The sequence below is a fragment of the Lynx rufus genome, unplaced genomic scaffold (genome assembly GCF_022079265.1).
Source record: "Lynx rufus isolate CCGP_SWC_20201006 ecotype Redwood Valley unplaced genomic scaffold, mLynRuf1.p SCAF_5, whole genome shotgun sequence".
NCBI lineage: Eukaryota > Metazoa > Chordata > Mammalia > Carnivora > Felidae > Lynx > Lynx rufus.
Window position 1 is genome coordinate 80,446,041 of NW_025814867.1, and position 21,372 is coordinate 80,467,412.

Consider the following 21,372-nt stretch of genomic DNA (forward strand, 5'->3'; position numbering starts at 1 on the left):
GAGGATATAAATAAGACCCAAAGCAAAAATCTGCATATTGAATCATTTTATCTATGTTGTAGAGAAATATATACCTATAATTACATGATAATTTGAGATACTCTTATAAGAAAAGATCCTTTAAGCATAATAACAATTCACACTTAATTTATTTTTACCATTGGCTTTAAATATCACTTGCCTTTGTTAATAAAAAAATTCCATTCACAGGGTCACCAAATGCTTGTGACCCCTAAGTACAGTAAAACCTTGGTTTGTGAGCATAATTCGTTCCAGAAACATGCTTGTAATCCAAAGCACCTGTATATCAAAGCGAATTTCAAGAACCATTGGCTCTGTTGTGATCATGTCACATTTGGCATTACCTACTACTCATGTTGCAAGACATTGCCCATTTATTAAGTTAAAATGTATTAGAAATCTTTTCTCATCTCGCAGAAAACTCGCAGAATGCGTTAGGTGCGATCCAAGGTTTTACTGTGTTTTGTATTCATCCTTTTCACTCACTACAGCTCCTGGTATTTTCATTAGCTCTGTCTTACAAGTGAGGTGACAAAGACACAGATGGACCAATTAACCCGTCCAAGCTCAAGAGACTCCAAAATGGCAGAGGTAAGATTTGATCTCAGTCTTGCTCTATGACCTAGACAGTACGCTACACTGCCTGCTGTTGATGTGCTCACTTGACTTCTGGCCCACACATACATCTGGAAGTCAGTTCTCATTTCATCAGGAAGTCTTGATTACTTATTTTGAGCGCCAGGAGGGCACCTAAGCTATGCTTGTTACCAGGTACACAGGCACACAGCAAAGCTCCTCATCTGAAAGAATCATAAAAAGAATGTCAAATCTACAGTAGTTAATGAATTTTAAACCAATCATACATTAGATAGTCAAGGTAGAGAGTTAAGGGTTATTTTCCACTGAAAAACAGCAAACCCAGGAGGTGGTGGTTATCAGTCCTCATTAGCCCTGACTTCAGTTTAATAGTCATTAGTGACAACAGAGATAAATTTTATAGGTGCTAATTGACCCTGTAGGAAGACTTTGAAGTTCTCCCACTAGCTTAGGACTTCTTTGAAGTTTTGTTTTAGCTGAAGTGCCAGGGTCAAAGACCTGAGAAAAATGCACAGCAGAGAAATAAATGGAGGTCCCAAACCTTTGCACTATATGAGTGACTGTCAAACTGTGGTTTAGAGCCTGTGACCAAAATAAACACCAGCAGTACTGGGCAGGGAAGAACGAATTCCCTACCAAATTGCTCTAAAATTTTTCTGAGGAAATATTTAAGAAGCTTTTGTATGTGTTACCACTCTGTTCTCATAATATTAGGAAAAAAAGGAGAAAACAGCCTATATATTTATGATATATACAACTTTCACATTTCATTTGATCCACATAAAAGTGCCATGAGTAAATGGGAAGCTGAGAGGTGAAGTAACTTGCCCAAATTCTCTCTGCCAGCGAATAGAGAAATTAGAACCTTTCATACAAGTAGTGCAGGGCATCTTTCTTGACAGCATAACTCCTCTATTCTTGAGTTGGAGAAGTTGAGATAGAGCTAGGAGGAAAAATCTAGTCATGGATGATGTAAGGAGGGAATAGGGTTAAAACAAAACAAAACCACCCAGTCCTAAGAGTTTACATTCTGGTTAAGCTCCATGTTGACTAATATCCAACCAGAAGCCAGGCACAATGAGAACAGAATAAAGGCATATGCAGGAGTGCGGTCGAACCCAGGAATTATTCCAAGTTGGCTTCCCATCCATCCACTTCTTCCGTGATCACTAGCTCTAAAGGGTCTTCCCATCAATTAGAATGTACTGAGTTTGGGAGATGGCAAAAGAATGCAGTCCTAGGGAGGTTGGGATGCTAGGCCAGTTACAAAGAATATAGATCAGGCACAAGGCCTCTGACAGGGACTCAGGTTATTGTGCTGACTGGATGTCAAGGATGAGGCAGACAAAGCAAGTGAGTAACACAAGGGCACAATGTGATGTCAGGGTTAGTCTGGCAATGAATGTCCTTTGAGGTAATACTCCAGGGTATTCAACTAGATCTAAGATCTAAATCAACCACATGGCTAGAGTTACAACTGATCCCAGAGCTCTGAATGGGGCTGAGTCTATACATTGTAGGTGGGAGTGGCTATTGCAGAAGCTGAGGACAGTTGGGGCAAATGAGTGAGTGCAATACCATCCATGCAGCCACTGTGGGGGAGATGTTCTTCTTCAAATGCCCTTGTCTTTTAAACAAAATCGTCCCTCATTAAATGGAAAAGTGGGATTCTTTTCTAGAACTTTACTTGAATGGATTCCAAATTTAGTCTTATTTCTAACTTGGCATTAAAATAAAAAAAAAAGAGCAGCCTGAGGGAAAGAAGTGGGGGGAACTGATATTTACTGTGCTTTTTCCAGCCAGGGATGGTGCCCAGGCATCCCTTATTTCTACAGATGGCAGAGAAGAATCATGTGGGCTTAAGCACTAATGTCAGAAATATGGTAGAGGGATAGAAATGTTTTTTTTTTTTTAAATATCAAGGCTACCTCGGTATTGACAGCGTTCTCAGGATAATAACATAGTCCTCTCCCGAGTCGAAGGAGTTCACTCTTTAGTGGGCTAATGGGAATTCATGGTAAAGAACAGGAAACCAAAATAAGTGGGAAGAATGGAGAAAAGAGGTGGCCAGCTTAACAGTAGCTAACCTGCCTAAATCACACACTGGCGCATGAGTGTTATGATGGGAGAGACAGCTTTAAAATCTCATCCCAGCAGAATAATTCCTGGTAGGAAGTCCCCTGGAGAAAAATAGAGTGGATGGAAGATGATACCCTCGAATGGTGTAGAACTGACTTTGGCACCGGGAAGGAAAGAAACGATTTGGTTTCTGTGCCTGAGACCAGAAGAATGGGGCAGATGACCCCTCACAGTCTTTTCTACCTACCTGATTTTATACGCAGAATCCTTCCTCTTTTATCCCTCAGAACTTTGGAAAACTTTCAAAAGACAAGTGATATTAGCACATTCTGTGTCTTTTGAGAACTGCGGATGAAAGGGACACATAAATTTCGGTTATTATTACTTACGTGCAGTAATTTTAGTTGGATTTCCCTGACACACCTTCTCCTTTGTAATATTTTTCTGGGAGTATGTGTATGTGTGAGTGTGTGTGTGTGTGTGTGTGTGTGTGTGTGTGTGTCTAAGTGGCTTTGACCCTCAGGCTCTCTTTGATTTATAGGCAGCTCTAGAAGTTATGCTGGGGTGGTTTCAGAGCCTGTTTGTTCTGGCATCCCAATAAAGCCTTGCTTCCCATGGCAACTCCAGCCTACGAAGCAAGGCCTAAGGGAAAACACAGTTTTCCTTGCCAGAATGAGGCAATAGCACTTTTGGGGTGCTATTTTGCTGGGTGGCATATTATTTCTTAAGCAACTTCACTCATGAAAAACTGAAACACACACACACACAACTTTAGGATCTGAGTATTACCCTGGGAAGCAGCAATCTTGGTTTTCCTCAAGCACATTAAGTGATCCTGTGAGACTGTAGTTTTTTGGGTTTTCAACTTGCCATCAGGCCAGTGGCAAGATTGTGGGGGCGTGTCCCCCATGAGTAGGCCCAACATGTCCATGTCTACTTCCAAATATCTTTTGCTTTTATATGCTAGAGTTTGAAGTTTAACTCCAAGGTCGAATCTCACCTATCTTGATGCCTTCCACTGCTTGTGTTGAGAAGGAGTCTGTGCTTCTCAGCCTTGGCTGGACATCAGAATTTCTAGGGAGCTTTCAAAAAAACACCAATGCCCACACCCACCACCATGGAGTCTTATTTTATTGGTGGTATGTTGGCAGGGCTTGGGCATCAGTAGTTTCCAAAGGTCTCCAGGGGATTTTAATGTGCAGCCCTCCTGATCTGGTTCAATCCCTTTTGAGACCCTGAGAAAGGAAGTAACCTCCTCAAGGTCATTAAGCAATTAGGTTGTCTTTAGACCACACAGGCTGACTTGTGGTTGATTAAAATACCTCTGCATAGTTAATTGTGCTCTGTTATTATCTAAATAATTTTCAGGCTATTCACATAGTAAATAGGTAATCTATAATTGGGTCCCGAAATACAAGATGCTGACTTCCATTGCTCTTCTGAACCAAATCAGAATGTGTCTGTTTGCCATAAGGAGAGGGACTATGGCTGGGGAGGAGAAAAACAAACAAAAAAACTAGTGGAGAGGTAGACTGTACTACAACACCCTTCTGTGTAAAGGACACTTCCTGACAACATATATCTTCTATACTGCAAAGGTCACTTACTACGGTGGTAAAAATCACCCCTGAATAATTTAGTATGTTTATCCTTACTGTGGCCTGGTGTTGAAATTCTTTTAGTATGCCCTGTACTCCTGCGCTCACTTCTTGATCCTTTGAGTAGATTTGTGTGTGTGTGTGTGTGTGTGTGTGTGTGTGACCAAGTGTGGGACTTTCTAAGCAAATTAATTTATGCTGGTGTCAGACACCTGGTGCCTAAGAGCACTCAGCTTGTTGGTGTGTGCTTGTACCTGAAGCCAAGAAACCAAGAGAAATTTTGTTTGTTGCTTTTATGTCATGTTCATTAAGAAATAGAGTCATTTTGGTAACGACTTCTTTTACCTTTTCAATGTATTTTAATGGTTTTCTATGAAAAAAATACATTTCATTACTGCAAAACTATAACTCAGTGTGTCAATGTTGAGTCCTTAATAGGCTTTCGCATCTGTTTTTCCTTTATTAAAAAAGCCAGGAAGTCATTTAGCTAAAATCACTATTAATGTAAATGAATTAATTTGCCTTAAATTAAGAATTTTTAAGGTTTTTAAATTTTTAAATGTTTTTATTTATTTTTTAGAGAAAGAGAGAGAGTGGGAGAGGGGCGGAGAGGGAGAGGGAGACACAGAATCTGAAGCAGGCTCCAGGCTCTGAGTTGTCAGCACAGAGCCTGATGTGGGGCTCAAACCCACCAGCCATGATATCATGACCTGAGCCGAAGTCGGACGTTCGACCTATTGAGCCACCCAGACACCCCAAGAATTTTTAAGGTTTAAATTAAGAGTTTGTAATTAAATTAAGAGTTGTTGCTAGACCCCATCAAAATACAGCTTTCTGGGATTGTAATTGTGTTTAGATGGGGGACAACCACTACAGCTTTCCAGGGTGCTCTTTGCTTCTAAAGCAAATCAGACTCAGAATATGGGAAGGGTGAAACAGAAGTCCTACAAAGAGAAGATCCACATTAACCCTGGCTTCTTTCTGTCTCCATGATGCTATCCCCATGCTTTCCACAAATACACATCTTCATCAACAAAGGAAGGACGTTCCCTAGAACCTTCTACTGTTGTTGACATTTTCTCTGCTTTTCTGTACCCCTACGTTTCGTTTTTTATGTCCAAATAATCTAGATGTTTTATATATAAATATATGAGTATTTAGAGAGTGATATCAGATTTCTATCTGACTGAATGGGAGAACTAGAAGGACTCTTAGAAAAATGTAGTATAAATTTCTCCTCTTTCCCTGCATATTTATATCCCAAGATTGGTACATCTGCTATCATTTTACAGATGAAGACACTGAACCTCATTGAAATTAAGTAACTTGCCTATAGTCACATCGCAAAATTAAATAGTAATGCTGGAGTGAAACCCAGGACTCAAAATTCCAAGTCTAAGATTTCTGTTTATTTCATCCTATGGAATGGCATAAATCATCACATAAACTTAATCAAATGTTAAGACAATATGCTTTTAGGGATCATCTTAGGTGCATAATACATGTATACTAATCCTATGTGCAAAAATACACTTGTTTAATTCTTGTTTATCTATGCTACTAGAGGCAATAATCACCTTGATAATCATCAGCCATTGAGACTATAACCCAGAAAGAATTAATGTTTGAAGGCACATTCACTATCCCTGCTCCAAAATTCCGTTTAACTGAGACACTTAGACCCAGAGAACGCAAGTGAATTCTCAACATCATTCACACAGTAAGGAATATTTGCAATTAATTCTGCTCTACTTTAGGCTTAATATTTTCATAAGTCCATGATAAATATGGTTACCATCATGCATACCAAGCATAACACAAAAGATACAACAATAAGAAGAGAAAAAATGAAAACTAGCAAAAGGTAAATTAATGTAACTTGAGCTTTTTAAGATATCAGACAAATCTCTTCTCTCTGCTTGTCAACTCTGCCAGCTGTCAAATGGGGCATTAGAGCGAGAGCCTTTAAAGCACTGTTTTTTTTTTTTCTGAAGGACCTTCTTTTCTATGAAACTAACAGTTTGAAGACCAAGCAGTTGACCATGATTACTGAATGAACAGAAGGGAAATTTCTTACCAAGCCAGACTCCACCTCAGAGGCATTTTGTGCCAAGTTGAGAAGGGCTATGGAAAAAGGCAGTTAGAAACAGAGATTGACTTCCTGAGGCCCCTGGAAATGTGTACCCCTCTTTGCTTCTCTGGGTGGAAGATATGTGGGTCTCAAAAGTACAGGAAAGCTAAATAAAGAACAAGAGAAGCTCCTGAGGTTTACAAAGTTATACACATTATACACATGTTAATTTTATGGTGAATATTTTGTTTTCTTAAAATGAAAGAATCTTGGGGCACCTGGGTGGCTCAGTCCATTAAGAATCTGACTCTTGATTTCAGCTCAGGTCATGATCTCACCACAGTTCATGAGTTCAAACCCTTCACTGGTCTCTGAGCTGAGAGGGTCAAGCCTGCTTGGGATTCTCTCTCTCTCCCTCTCCATCTATCTCTGCCTCTCTCTCTCTCTCTCTCTCTCTCTCTTTTTCTCTCTGCGCCCCCTCCCCCCCAAAAAAGAAGATAGAATCTTAGGAAAGATCTTTGTGTATATAGTTTCTTGGAAAAAAAGGATTACACGGATGTAAAGTTTCCAAATGAAAAATAACCCAGAGACTGTGTTCTCACAGGATCATCTTACCAAGGGTAATGAGGAAATACTTCCTAATTTTCATCCTAGGGGTGATTTGGACCCAGAGCTCTTGAAACAGGAAGGTAGGTGTGACCTAGTCTGCGTGACTGGTTCTTCCTACGGTTTTAAATGGCCCCAGGGGAGAAAGTGGAGATGGCAGCAGCCCCACCCAGAGTGCCTGAACCTGCGCAGAGCTTTCACCTCCTAGAGGATTCTCTGGAAGAAGGCCCCCCACCGGGGATGTGCAGAGCAGCTCGGAGAGTCAAAGTGCCCCTTACTGTCTTGCTGACTAGTTTTCCTGGAACAGATGAAGTGCACTTAGATCACTGAATACAAATCAAATACCTCGCGTCAGACCCTCATTTTTTAGTACTGGCCGTCCTATCAATTGAAGGAATTGTGTTTTTGTGTCTTAAATACTGAGGATGGGAAAAACGTGTTTTTTGTTTTTTGTTTGTTTTGTATTTTTCCTTTGTTTTGTTTTGTTTTCTCCCAGGGGCTGAAAGAGTTTTTGACTCAGGAAGCCGAATTTGTTTCCTGATTGTAGACGGGAGGGTAAGTGTAGGTGTTTGCTTTACATTAGGATGACAGGTGGTGCATACCTTTCTGAGGCGAGGTCTGGGTGTACTGGGGTGTGTCCCAGAGGAAGTCCACGTTCAGAGCTTTATTTTGTGTGTGAGCTATTCAGTTTAATTATACCTATGCTGCTAGCTCCCTTTTTATTATTACTCTTATTCATTTTAATATTCACTTCCCTTGGCTAAGCATAGAGAAGAGATGCATTTATTATTTGAACAGCTTTGTGATGCCCTATTCATTTGCAAAGCTGGAGACTCTGCTGTAATAATACTCAGAGAAGATGAGCTCTAATCCAGCTTCTAGCTGGAGGTTGAAGACCTTCAGAGTTGCTCAGAATGTAAAGGCACTTCACTGACAGGAAAGGAGGGAAGAATGCAAAAGGCCAGGAGTGGGGGAACTGGGCACTAGGCATGAGATCAGAGGAGTGAGACTGACAGAGCATATGTCTCTGTTCGCTTTTTAGTTGGCGAGGAGAATAACAGATTACCCATTGACATCCTGAGAACAGCAGCTGTCAAAACTGTCAGTCAGTGGGAGATTGATTCCTTTCAATTACTTGTTGAACCAAGAAGTTAGGAGACAGAAAAGATCTATGAGGCCACCCAACTCACTTCAGGTCCCTCCGCACTGGCAAATTTACTTGCTAAACTCAGCATCCCAGGACAAAATAAAGGGTTGTCATTATTTTGTGTTGACATAATAGCAAAAATGAGAAAGGACAACATCTATTCATTCATCTTATCATTTCATTCATTTAGTCAACAATCTTCCCTCCCATCCCATCAGATGTTCTGATGATAGAAAGATGTGCTAAGGGTTATGTATTTAAGTATAAACTGCTAAGGGTTTATCAGTATTGTTGACCATACCAATACTGGTAAAATTCAACCCCTGTCCACAAGGAGCTCACCATCTTCCCTCAGAGTCAGCTCTGAGACTCAACAATGCAAATGCATTGTGATGGGTGCACTCACTCAAAAGGTTTGCTCCAGGTACTGATGTGAAACAAAGGAGAAGGAGGTGATCACGCCTCCTTAAGGTATTCAGAGGAGCCACCCCTCCTCAAAGTTAAAGCTGCTGACCTGGCTTTTGGAGGAAGAGAAGGAACAAGTTTCCTGTTCCTTTCTCAGTCAGGGTCAGAGCCGTCTCATGACCCTCAAGCCAAAGGTCAGAGAACAAGTACCAGGTCACTTTCTCACTATCTTAGAGTTTGGAAGCATCTTGGAGAAATAATCCAGTTTCATCATATTCATCTGAGAAAACTTACAAAATACACATTTTAGAACTCCCATCTTCCAGGTTCTGGTTCAGTAGATCCAGAGGGGATTTCAAGAATCTATACTTTTATGTAGTTCAGGAAGTAATCCTGATCTGTGGCCATATTTAGGAATTACTGTCAGGCAGGTTTTCTCAAAATATTGTCCCCAGACCAGCAATATCACCACTACCTGGGAACTTGTGAGGAATAAAAATTCTTGGGCTCTATCCTAGACCCACTGAGTCAGAAATTCTGGGGTGAGGTCCAGTAAACTGTTGTTTAACAAGCCCTCCACATGATTCTCATGCTGATTAAAGATTCAGAACCCTTTCTCTGAGGCAACCGACCAGCTCATCAGATGGCATCCCCCATGGTAACTGAAGAGAGTTGACTGAACTGTTTATTGAACTATTTGTATAGGCATGGGCAGGTTTAGAAGGACCAGCAAGGGATAAAACAGCTCAGGATTAAGAACATTTGAAGGAGTTATCACCCAGACACAAAGGGGCACAGGGAAGGAATGATATTCTAAGGAGTATGGAAGAGGGTTTATACAACAAGACTTGCCCCTATCTGACCCTTACATATGTAGGGGGGAAATGGTGGAATAAATACACGATGTGCTGTCTTCTCTCACCCTCCAAATTCTTACCTGCATTTTCTACTTTGCAACCCAATCTGAAGTTGAAAGGCAGGAATGCCCAGGTGATAAAGTCTGGGGTATCAATTTCCCAAGGCACTGAATAGAGCAGAAAACAGAAAATAATAAACTGGGTATAATAATGGAAAACAACATGTAACCAGCATATTACCCAACCTCTCCTCCAACTCAACTGCCAGCATTACCTTTCAAACATTTTAAATCACTTCTACTGTATCAATCTCGAATCTGCTTAGTCTACACAGATTTTGGTGACTTTAAACTCACAATTGCTGGAGGAGAATCAAACATCTTTCCTCCTGTTCTTTGTATCCTTTGTATCCTCTTCCGCTGTTTGAATATGCCTATCCTTGCTCCACCAATATCATCTATTCCTTGTTTTAAATATCTGCTATTTCTTTTATTGTTCCTTCTCCGACAAGGTTCGGAGTATCTTCAAGTCTGGTTAACTCATTCCTGGTTCAATTTTCCATGTTCCTCTAGTTATGCATAGAATGGAACACTGTTTCATATATATCCCACCTTCTATATCCCACCTTCTATATCCCACAGAAATCTGTGTGGACCAATGTGATTCAATAAGCATTTTCCCATCACCTACTGCATGTCAGGCTATATTCTTAAAGAAAAGAGGAGATTTCATAGCCCTGATCAGGTACCTCTCTGCAAAACCTATGGGCATGAAATGTTTTTAAATTATATCTTGCTTTTGAGGAACTATGAAAACTTTGATTTACATTGTTTCCTGTATCCTGTATCACTCTGGAGAGGTGGAAACCAGGAACTAATATTAGGCCATATTTTACCATATTTTAGGCTGCAAGGTACAATCAGTGCCATCTTGCTAAGGTCATTAAGTAAAAAGGAGAATAGCCCTGAGTTCCATGTCTGCTCATTCTCGGTTTTGGTTGACTGTGGTTCCAAAACTTGAGTTGCCGAAAGAAAGGATAAGTGCATTTTGTTTGGGGGAAGAGAGATATTACTCTATACTTGCTCACATCTTGATTCCTATAGTTTCTGGAAGCTTGTACTTCAGTTTCTCTGCCACTAAAATAGAGAAGATTAACACCTACTTTCTTCACAGAGCTTGAAAATTAACCAATATGTGGTTTGAAGAGCCCAAAATATTCTTAAAATTATCCGAGAGATGAAATTCATCATGTCAATAATATGATGGATTCAGAATCGTAGGGATAAAAGGCTTTGGAGAAGTTGTGATCCAGTTGTCCTCAAATTTTAGCATGCACCAAACTAGGCCAGGTTCCACCTCCAGCATTTCTGATTCATTTGATAAAGGGTAAGGCCTGAGAATTTGCAATTATTTATTTTTTTCTTTTTAAGTTTATTTATTTATTTTGAGAGAGACTGAGAGAGTGTGAACAGGGGAGGGAGAGTGAGAGAGGGAGGGGGGGAGAGAATCCCAAGCAGGCTCTTTGCTGTCAGCGCAGAGCCCCACAAGGCTCAATCCCACAACCTTGAAATCATGACCTTAGCCGAAATCAAGAGTCCAGTGCTTAACCCACTGAGCCACCCAGGCACCCAGAGAATTTACATTTCCGACATTTCTAATTTCCTAGGTGATGCTGAGTCTGCTCGCCTGAGGATCATACTTTGAGAACCAGTGATCTAGTCCTTTATTTTAAAGATGAGATCACTGAAGCTCAGAGTAATAAAGTAACTTGCCTAAGGAGACAGGATCTTGACCAAAAGCTGAGTCTTGTGTTTTACATTTCAAGGCTCCCTCCATTATAAAACTGCTGCTCTGACTTCCCCCAAATCTCTCCCAAATAAACATACAATCTACTGGGTTTGCTACACAAAAATGCCTTCAAGATAAGTCCCCTTTTGAGCCAGTTCTCAGACAACAAACCCCTCTTAAGAAGAAAGCTTGGAACTGACACTGGTCCCTTTTTCTGTTAGTAAAGGACAACTGTGACTTCATTTACTCCTGTCCAATGCCAGATGTCTGAGAACTGCCTGGAAACTTTGAGAAATTCATTTAGTCTCTCTATGTTTCTATTCTCTCCATCTGTAAAACGGGGTCAGCTGTATTGTACCTCATGTGCAAATCTGTGTGCTGCGAGGTTTAGCGGGTAAGTGACTGCAAAACATGCCGCAGATGGATGTGTTATGGAGGAATGCTTAATATCAGAGCGAGATGTCATTTTCTCTCACTCTGCATCTGTAGTTTGTAAAACAAATGCTTCTAAATTCACAGTATTTTTCTCACATGTACTATTTTTTCCAGAGTGATATTTTCCCAAAGACTCATGCTGACTTAAGCTTCTGGAACCTTGTGGGTGGATCTGCTAAATTAAAGACTTGTATTTAAATTTTCTGCATAACACTGGTGGGCTGAATGCATCACAGTGGCTGAGGAAAGTAGAAAAGATTTCCAGTCCTGAGGGGCAACAGTAGATCTTGGGGTGGGTCGGGGGTCTGTGAATCCAACCAAATGTGAAGTGATTTCTTTACCAAAATGGATAAACAGAAGCATCAGTGGCATCCAGAAAAACCTCAAATATAGTAAATATAAGGCTAGCCAGCTAGATAATAGAAGGATAAATAGTCATTGGTTGATAGAAAGATAAACAGGATAGATAGGAAAATAGATACATAAAGATATAGATACAGATATCAGGACCACAGCAACTTATCAGAAAGACTTATAAAAAGTACATACTGGATTTATGTTATGATGATACAGATTTTAGTTTGGTTATATTACCTTGTGTGTAATATTGAACATGGATCTTCAGTTTCTTTATGTTTAAAATGGATTAATGGGGCGCCTGGGTGGCTCAGTCGGTTGAGCGTCCGACTTCAGCTCAGGTCACGATCTCACGGTCCGTGAGTTCGAGCCCCGATTCGGGCTCTGGGCTGATGGCTCAGAGCCTGGAGCCTGCTTCCGATTCTGTGTCTCCCTCTCTCTCTGCCCCTCCCCCATTCATGCTCTGTCTCTCTCTGTCTCAAAAATAAATAAACATTAAAAAAAATTAAAAAAAATAAAATGGATTAGTAACATCTCTCCTACCTACTGGTAAGCCTGTTATAAGGATCAGATGAGGTAATACAAATAAAAGCTGTTTGTAAAAGTATGATCCCTATGTAAGCGATTCCTTTTTTTTTTTAATGTAAGCTACTCATCAATATTCTATGTTCTTTTAACCTACATCAATTTTCTACATAGAATATTTGATAGTTTTACATCAAAGTTTTTTATATTTTGAATGTCCTATTACCACATGCTTACACTGTCTTTAAAGTAACAAAGATGATTGAAACTATGGAGTGAATGAAATTTCAATATGGATATGTACGGGCACGTGTGTGTGTGGGGGGGTTCATACGTGTAAGTATATGTACATGTGTATGCATGGTTGTAGTTCAAAAGTAATCTCCAGCCATGGAAATACTTGTGATCTTATCTAAGGAGATCAAAAGAGGAAAGAAGGGTGTGTTAAGGAGGGAAGTAGATCTGGTAAGTAAATCTCTCTGGAGCACAAAACTGAGCTACATAGACCCTTTGTTGGTTTTCTATAATTCAGGATTATGGGTTTCAAGAAGTTAACATTTTGGGGCACCTGGGTGGCTCAGTCGGTTAAGCGTCCGACTTCACCTCAGGTCATGATCTCACAATTTGTGAGTTCAAGCCTTGCGTCGGGCTCCGTGCTGACAGCTCGGAGCCTAGAGCCTGCTTCGGATTCTGTGTCTGCCTCTCTCTGCCCCTCCCTTGCTCATGCTCTGTCTCTCTCTGTCTCAAAATAAATAAAAAGCATTAAAAAATTAAAAAAAAAGAGGTTAACATTTTAAGTAATAAGGCATTTTCTGTGAAGGGTCTTAGAATATGTGTGTTTGATTCTCGTTAGCAAACATGGGCTCTCAACTCATTGTCTCAAGGCAGCCTCAGTCATTTGTATAATAGTTTTGACTATGTCTTTATCTACCATATACAAGAGCTCAATCCTATTTATACAACCAAAGAGACCTCGTAGTACTACTCTCCTGTAGTTGAGAAATTGCTGGTAGAGGATTATAACCCCTCCCCTAAAATTTCAGGAAACAGCAGATAAAGACCTAAAGAAATGCAGTGGTCAAGTGGGAAGAACAGATCTCCCTTGGCCTGATAAATTATCTCAGATTCAAATTCCTCATTTACAGTCTAAGGAAAATAATGTTCACCTCATGTGTTATCAAGAGTTAAATGACCACACTTGGCAAAAAATAAAATTATATCTTTTCTTCTTCCTTAATGACTTTCATCAGAGGCATTTCATTAAAAATTTTTTTTATGTTTATTTATTATTGAGACACAGAGAGTGAACAGGGGAGGGTTAGGGAGAGCGGGGAGACACAGAATCGGAAGCAGGCTCCAGGCTCTGAGCTGTCAGCACAGATCCCGATGTGGGGCTCGAATTCAGAAACTGTGAGATCATGACCTGAGCTGAAGTCGGTCGCCCAACAGGCTGAGACATCCAGGCGCCCCAGAGGCATTTCCTTTAGAGATGGGCACTTCTTCTCACCCAGAACAGTGAGATAGAGAGGTGGTTAGATAGAAAACACATAATCCATCACATGCAGATGAATTAAAGTGGTCTGGGTGGTGAAAATGAACTTGTAGATTAAAAAAACCTTTGTTTTCCACGAAGAGGATAGTAGTGATATAGAATTTTGGTTTTCTTTTTGATTTCCTTCCCAGATAGTTCTGGGTAACAATATAGGAAAGCACTTTTTTTTTTTAATACAATGACCCCAGTATCCAAAACTATCAAACATTTCCCTTTGGCATCAGAAACTTTTCTGAGGCAAGTCAGATATTAGTATAAGAATCTCCCAACACACCCGACAGAACAATAAACCAGTACATTAGGTAACTCTTCTCTATTCAATATTCCAGTCCTCATTGATAAATGGCTATACCTTCCAGGGGACGGAGAATTTTGTAATACATTTTAAGAAAACAAATTATTTTTATAGACCAGGGCCCATAAAATTGTGTGACTGAAATCCTGCATCATCTCTAGTCATAATCGGTGCCCCAAAGTGACAACTACATGCCACACCTGTAACGTGGTAGTAGTGCTAGAGTGGCCACAGTATTTGTCATGACTTACGGCATCACAAAGTCTGAGAACGGTTGCATTAAAGCAGTATAGCATTCAGAACGCCTACAGCTCTACTGTAGTGCTATCATTGGTCTCAAAAGGCCCGTCCGTGGAACTCGATCTAGCAGAAGAGAAGAGAGTGGAGCCAGGTCCCTGGTCTAAACTCACCAGCCTACTTTGCTGTGCATCTTCCTTGTGATCTTTCTGAGTCAAGAAATTAATTTGCCCTAAGCAATATTTTAGAACGGCTGCACTTATATTTTTTAAAATGTAGGATCCTTTTCACAAAATAAATCTTCAGAAAGATCAGAATGTATCAAAAGCTTAAAATGGGGGTGACGAGTTCTAAAGGGGAATCAGGTTCTACCGAACAGACTTATATCAGCCCCTGAGGCTTCTTGAGGCAGACACACATGAAGACACTGGTTTAATGGGTATAGCTAAAGATATTACAAGCAAATACAGATACTCTGGGAACATTCGAAGATATTCTATCTCTATTTCTTCTTGAATGAGTTGAATCCATGGGTGGATTAGGGAAATTTTGTTTTTAGGGACTTGGAGAATATTTTAGGGATCTTTGTATAGTACTTTGACCTGGGGACCTTACACAAGACTTAATAAATCAATATGATACAAAGTATTTTGGTCACCAAGACTGTATTTCTTCCCTCCAACCCCATTAAGTGACTTTTTTGGTCCTATTAAAATTCTTTAAGTATCTACTTGTGTCCCAGATTCTATATATGAACTCTCCTCTCCTCCAGGACTTGGTAACAGTGGATGAGTTGTCTGAAATCCAAAACCAACTGCCTTTGTCAGTCCAGTGTCTTGCTCCTAGCTCTTTTTTTTTTACCCCTTCCTCCTCTCTACTCAGTCTCCATTTTTGTTTCCTTATCCCTGGATCCAGAAATGCACATCTATGTATATTTCTATTTAGGATAAAGCAGTAGACCAGAAAATGTCTCAGAAATCTCTCAATTCTTATGGGTACTTGTTTGGAAGTAGTTCAACAGCATACCTTTAAGATCAATAGCAAAATAGTATCTTTTATCATGGGCTCTCCTTTTGACAGACTTCTTGTCTTTGTCCAGGGTTAAATCATTAAGCCTTTCAATAACCCCATTAACAATCTTTATCTCCACTTTTGCCTTCCCTGAAGGCCTATGCTGTTACTAGAAGGCCCACACACCAAAAAGCTAGTAATAATAATTATTATTAAATGTTTAATTAACTTTTCAAAAGTTAAATGCAGTGCTTTCTAATGGTTTCATATATTTCTCTAAGAACAGTGTATCTATTTCCAATGGTAGTGTACTGCTTGCATATACAATAAATTTAATGCATTCTTAGATCCATTTTATTGAAAAAAATACCTATGCATAAATATCTATTTACTTATTTATCTATCTAACTATGTAGCTATCTATAATATAAAAAAAAAAAAGTGGGTAAGATGGAGTCTCATGATTTTTGCTCCAGGGGTCTAGGTAAATTATTTTAGAGTTAGTTTTTGGTGGTTTGGTAGGAACTGCCATCTCTCTAAAGCTGTTGAATGAGAAGCTCAAGTTTGGAGACTGAAAGTTAATTTCTTGTGATCCTTTTAGCAATCATTAGAGCTGTTCACTGAATTTCTAGGTACATAGTATAATTGCATTTCTTATCCTCTTGAAATAAGACATGCCTTTTTAACTAGCCTTGGCCAATGGAATATGATCATATTGATGTATGATATATGTCACTTCCAGGCAAAACCATTTAGAAACTGGCACCTGACTCATCATGTTCCTTTCTGTTTGCTAGGGTAACTGATGATATTCCGGGAAACAAAGGCCCTGTCAGTTTGCATACCTGAGTCAGAATGATGTACATAAGAACCTTCAATAACTTCACAGGGGACTTGCATTATAAATGAGAGATAACTTTTTGCTGTTTTCAGTCACTGGAATTTGGAATTATTTGTACGTAAGCACAAGCTACTTTATCCAGGGTACATAATCAGCAGAATTATTCACTTGTTACCAAATTTGTTGAACTTCTATGCGGTCCTTTTTAGTCTTGATTTGTGTTGGGTGGTTAAAAATGAGAAAGACAAATCCTGTGCCCCACCCCCACCCCTCACCACGAAGCCTTATAGAGAAAATAGGATATGTACCAGAACCTATGAAACAAGACAGCATATATTAAAAGTCTAAGGCAGGGCCAAGACACTAGGAAATTTTGAATGATTACTTCCTATTGGAATGTTATAGAAGCTTCCAAGATGATTTGACCGTGGAGTAAGCCTTGAAGGCTGAATAGGATTTGGATGTACAGAGATACTAGTGATCAAGTCCCACAGTATGATATAGGATTAACAGTCCTAGAACAAGCAAATGTAGGGTGTGCTCCAGATGAGTGAAAGGCATTGCTTAGCCTGGTGAAGTGATGTATCAATCTATGGACACCTTGGGGCTGGATTCTCTGGAGGAGAGAAGCCAACATCACATTTTGGATAAGGAAGGCCACTCCTTGAAATGAATCTAGTTCTGCTGGATTCTGAGCCACAGAGGCACCTACATATATGGGTCTGTCTTCCTCTTGTGAGTGGATGAGACATGTCACCCAGTGTAACACAGAGCCAAGATAGTTTACTTCAAACCAAGGGGCTGCGCGCGTGCGCGCACACACACACACACACACACACACATATATATTTAAAGAACTGCATTCAAGTTAGTTTCCTCTTTATCAGGTTAAGGTGTCTAATATAGTATTCTGTTTATCACTCAATGTAGATTCCCTGTCATTTCCCCTTCCAAAGTGAGAACTAAGCACTTTCATTTGCCTGCCTTTCCTTCTTTCCATCTGTCATACGTTTACTGATAATCCACTGGTGCCAGCTATCCTGCTTTTTCTATAAGATTTTCTCTATTTCTTATTGTACTTAGAAGTTTCTACTTTGTGTCATGCCTAGCCTAGAGGATAATATTCATGTCTTATTCATCTTTCTATTTCCTTTCCATTTACTACACCCACCCAACTTAGAAATTTCCGGTGTGTACTTGATATTTGCTGAATGAATAGGTTTTCCTCTTCTTTTATTTGGCTACTCCTTTTTACTCAGGCAGAGACTGGCCTTCCCCACCCCCATCCCCCAACATTGTCTCTATCTAAAGGCAGCTTTGACCACTTTTGACCATCGTGAGAGTTCATTCATTATAGATCTTTCCTTCCCTGTGTTAACCAGGCGCCCCAGACATTTTATTTCAGCTGTGTAAACTAAATGTCTGATCACAAGGCCACTAGGATATTTGTGGTTAAACCACTCTACCACCTTGGGATTGTGTTAACTCGGTGTTATGGTTTGAGGGAGTGTGCGTGGGTTGGGATTGATTTGATTTAGACCGCTTTTTTTTTCCTTTTTTAAATCTTTTTTTTTCTTTTTCTTTTAAGAGTTGTAACAGGATAGCATGCTTGGGGTTCACATTGGTAAAATGAAACCAGCAGTTCTGAGGATTGGTTTTGTTTGCTTTCCACCATTGTTTGATATAAAACTGGTGCTCAAGCAAGGTGAGGGGCCATGGAAGTATTCTACTTGAAGAGGAAGTAACTTCCTTTCTGGCATCCAGGTTGAATGTAATCTGAAGAGTCCTCTAAATAATGGTGAGAAGAAAGGGGAGTTGTCTTCTTTTAGATTTCGTGTTTGCCCCAGGATATGAAGATTTCCTGTTAGAAGCAATTCTGGTGCAAAGACTACAGTGGCTATGCAAAAGGTGTATCTGAATCCAGCTGCAGTCAATAGGTTCTGATTTCTCAATAATGCCTTTAGTCTCTTGGGCTTAAATTTATTGACTCAATCTTGTTGTGAAACTGAACTCTTTGTCTCTGCCTTTGACATTGTCTTTTAATTGAGAAGTGATTAAAGATATGCACATTCTATTCTTTACATGAAGAGTTGCTGATCTGCCATTGATGGTACCTTCTGGCAGTGTGAACAGATGCACATTTAACTTTCCACATATTCTTATTTTGTAAGAGGAATGATTGGATTCGGGCATGAAATCAGTGTGGTGGAACAGAGTAAGCTTAATCCTAGAAATTTTAAGGCTGGAAAGGGTTTTAGAGGTCACCATGTTCAACCTTTTCACAAATGAAGAAAATATCATTCCAGGTGTAGATATTGCCCTGCTCAAACAACACAGCTATTCAACAAAGCCAGAAAAACATAAGTTGAAACTGTACTTTCAATAGTGTCAAGATTAGGAGAGTCAAAGAAAGACAGAGGAACTGTTCTAGATTGAAAGAAACAAAACAAAACAACAACAAAAAAGATTAAAGACAACAGGTAATCCTAGGTTGGATTTTTTTGCAATAAAGACATTGCTGGACCAATTGGGTGGAAGCTGAATTTGGCTGGATTTGATGATTACATGTCATAATGAATTAATGTTCATTTCCCAACTTCAATGACTGTACCATGGTTGTGTGTGTGTGTGTGTGTGTACATATATATATATAGAGAGAGAGAGAGAGAGAGAGAGAGAACATTTTTGAGTTATAAGCTAAAGTATTCAGGGGGTGTAGCCTTACGTGAGCAATACCCTTTCTAATGGTTCAGGGGGAAAAAAATCTGAAGTACTCTCCCAGCTAGTCTTTTAAGTTTGAAATTATTTTAAAAAATAACAAACACACAAAAAAAGAAAGAAAATTCTTTTTATTTTTTAAATTAAAAAAATGTTTATTTTTATTTATTTTGAGCATGTGAGAGAGTGAGCAGGGGAGAGAGTGGCAGAGAGAGAGAGAGAGAGAGAAGGAAAAAAGACAACCCTAAGCAGGCTTTGCACTGTTAGTGCAGAGCCCAACATGGGGCTTGATCCCACAAACCACGAGATCATGACCTGAGCAGAAATCAAGAGCCGATTACTCAGCTGACTGAGCCACACAGGTGCCCCTCATTTTTATTTTTTTAAGCATTTTATTCCTAAATAATCTCCACACATAATTAGGGCTCAAACTCACAACCCCGAGATCAAGATTTGCACACTCCATCCACTGAGCCAGCCAGGTGCCCCAGAAAATGCTTTGAAATATGAATCTCCTCTCTTGGAACAATAAAGAAAGATATGTCCAAAGACACCTTGGGTTTACTCACTCTATATCAGCCCTTTGAACTTCCATACTTGCAACTTTCCATTTACAGCCATTAGAGAATCAAAATGTCTTTCTTCAAGACAATATCTCAGACTGGGACATTTTTTTCATTGCTTCTCGTTGGCATCTCATAACCATAATGGAATAACAACTCATTAAAGTACACCTTTACATAGATCAAAAGCTATTTTATTAAATTATGCCAATGCTATTGGTTTTAAGGGTCTTAGGTCTTCTTAAATCCAGTGTAGTCCCTCCTTCCCACATTCTATTTTTTTTAAGTTTTGTTTATTTAAATAATCTCTATACTCCACGTGGGGCTCAAATTCACAATCTCTATACTCCATGTGGGGCTCAAATTAAGACCAAGAGTCATGTGTTCTTCTGACTGAGCCAGCCTGTCACCCTTCCCATATTCTGTTTTTATGTCATTTCTTTGGAATAAATCCAGGTCAGTTCTTCTGCAGAATGTCCCTCATTCTGGATTTATTTGATTTGTTTCACGTGGGATCATGTAATATTTTCCTTTCTCTGTCTCATTGCCTGTGAAGATATGAGTGATATGAAACCCATCTCTTAGGGTACAAAGCTTATTCAGTAACTCTAGCTTGGTTTGGTAGTTCAGTGACCACATATTTTCAAGCTCTATCCTAATTGTAGCTCAGAACAGCTGCCTAACGTAATATAATTTGAAGGAATGGATAAGAATATTTCTTCAGAATTCTTTAAATCCCATAAAAATTAATGCCTTAGTGGGATGATAGTGATAGTAGCATAGATTTTCAATCTTGTTACTCCTTCACACAAAACAGAGCACCTAGAGAGTAAAACCAAAATAGTTAAAACACACACACACAAAACATGAACAAATGCTAAAATGCACCAACAACCAACCAATGTGTGAATCTCTCAGTGGGTGAAAACAGAGAGAATCCATTTGACATATGTAAAAAGAAGAAAATTTCACAAAAGACTATGAGTATTTACTGTAGTCATATTGCCAATTTGAAAATAGCACTGAAAGTGGGAGGGGTTTGCCTAGTGTGTAATGTGGATTTCAAGCAAGGAGACTGTGCTAAGGAAGATCAGAAGGGGCTGGAGCAGTCTAGCCCCCTGTGAATTTGTAAACTATCCAGGCATCCTTTCCAGGACATAGCCTTACATAACAGAGAGGGGAGATCACAGAGAATAAATGACAATCAAAACTGAACAAGATAGGGACAGGGGAGACCAAAGAATGAAAAGAAGCAGATAAATGTAGGGAGGGAATCAGAATGGAGAAGTCTCAGGAGCTTGCCAATACTAGTTTTCAAACACTGCAAGAAAACAATAGAAAATCTGACTAACATCAAATATTTTGACACCAATGCCTTATGCCAAAAGAAAATTGGTAGTGTATTTATAATACTAAAGAAAATATAAGCCAAATATTTTATATCTAGCACAACTGACTTTCACTTTAAAAAGGCAAACACAAAGTTATCAATATTTAAAAACTCAGGAAATATTTTTCCCATGAACACATTCTGAGGGATCACTAGAGAACAAGCTTCAGAAAGTCAAAATGACTAGAGACATTGTCATAAAGTCTGGGCTTGACTATTAAATAGTTACTAAGAGATCCAAGTCTAAATGAGTTGAAGGGAAAGCATTTGGTAGGTAAT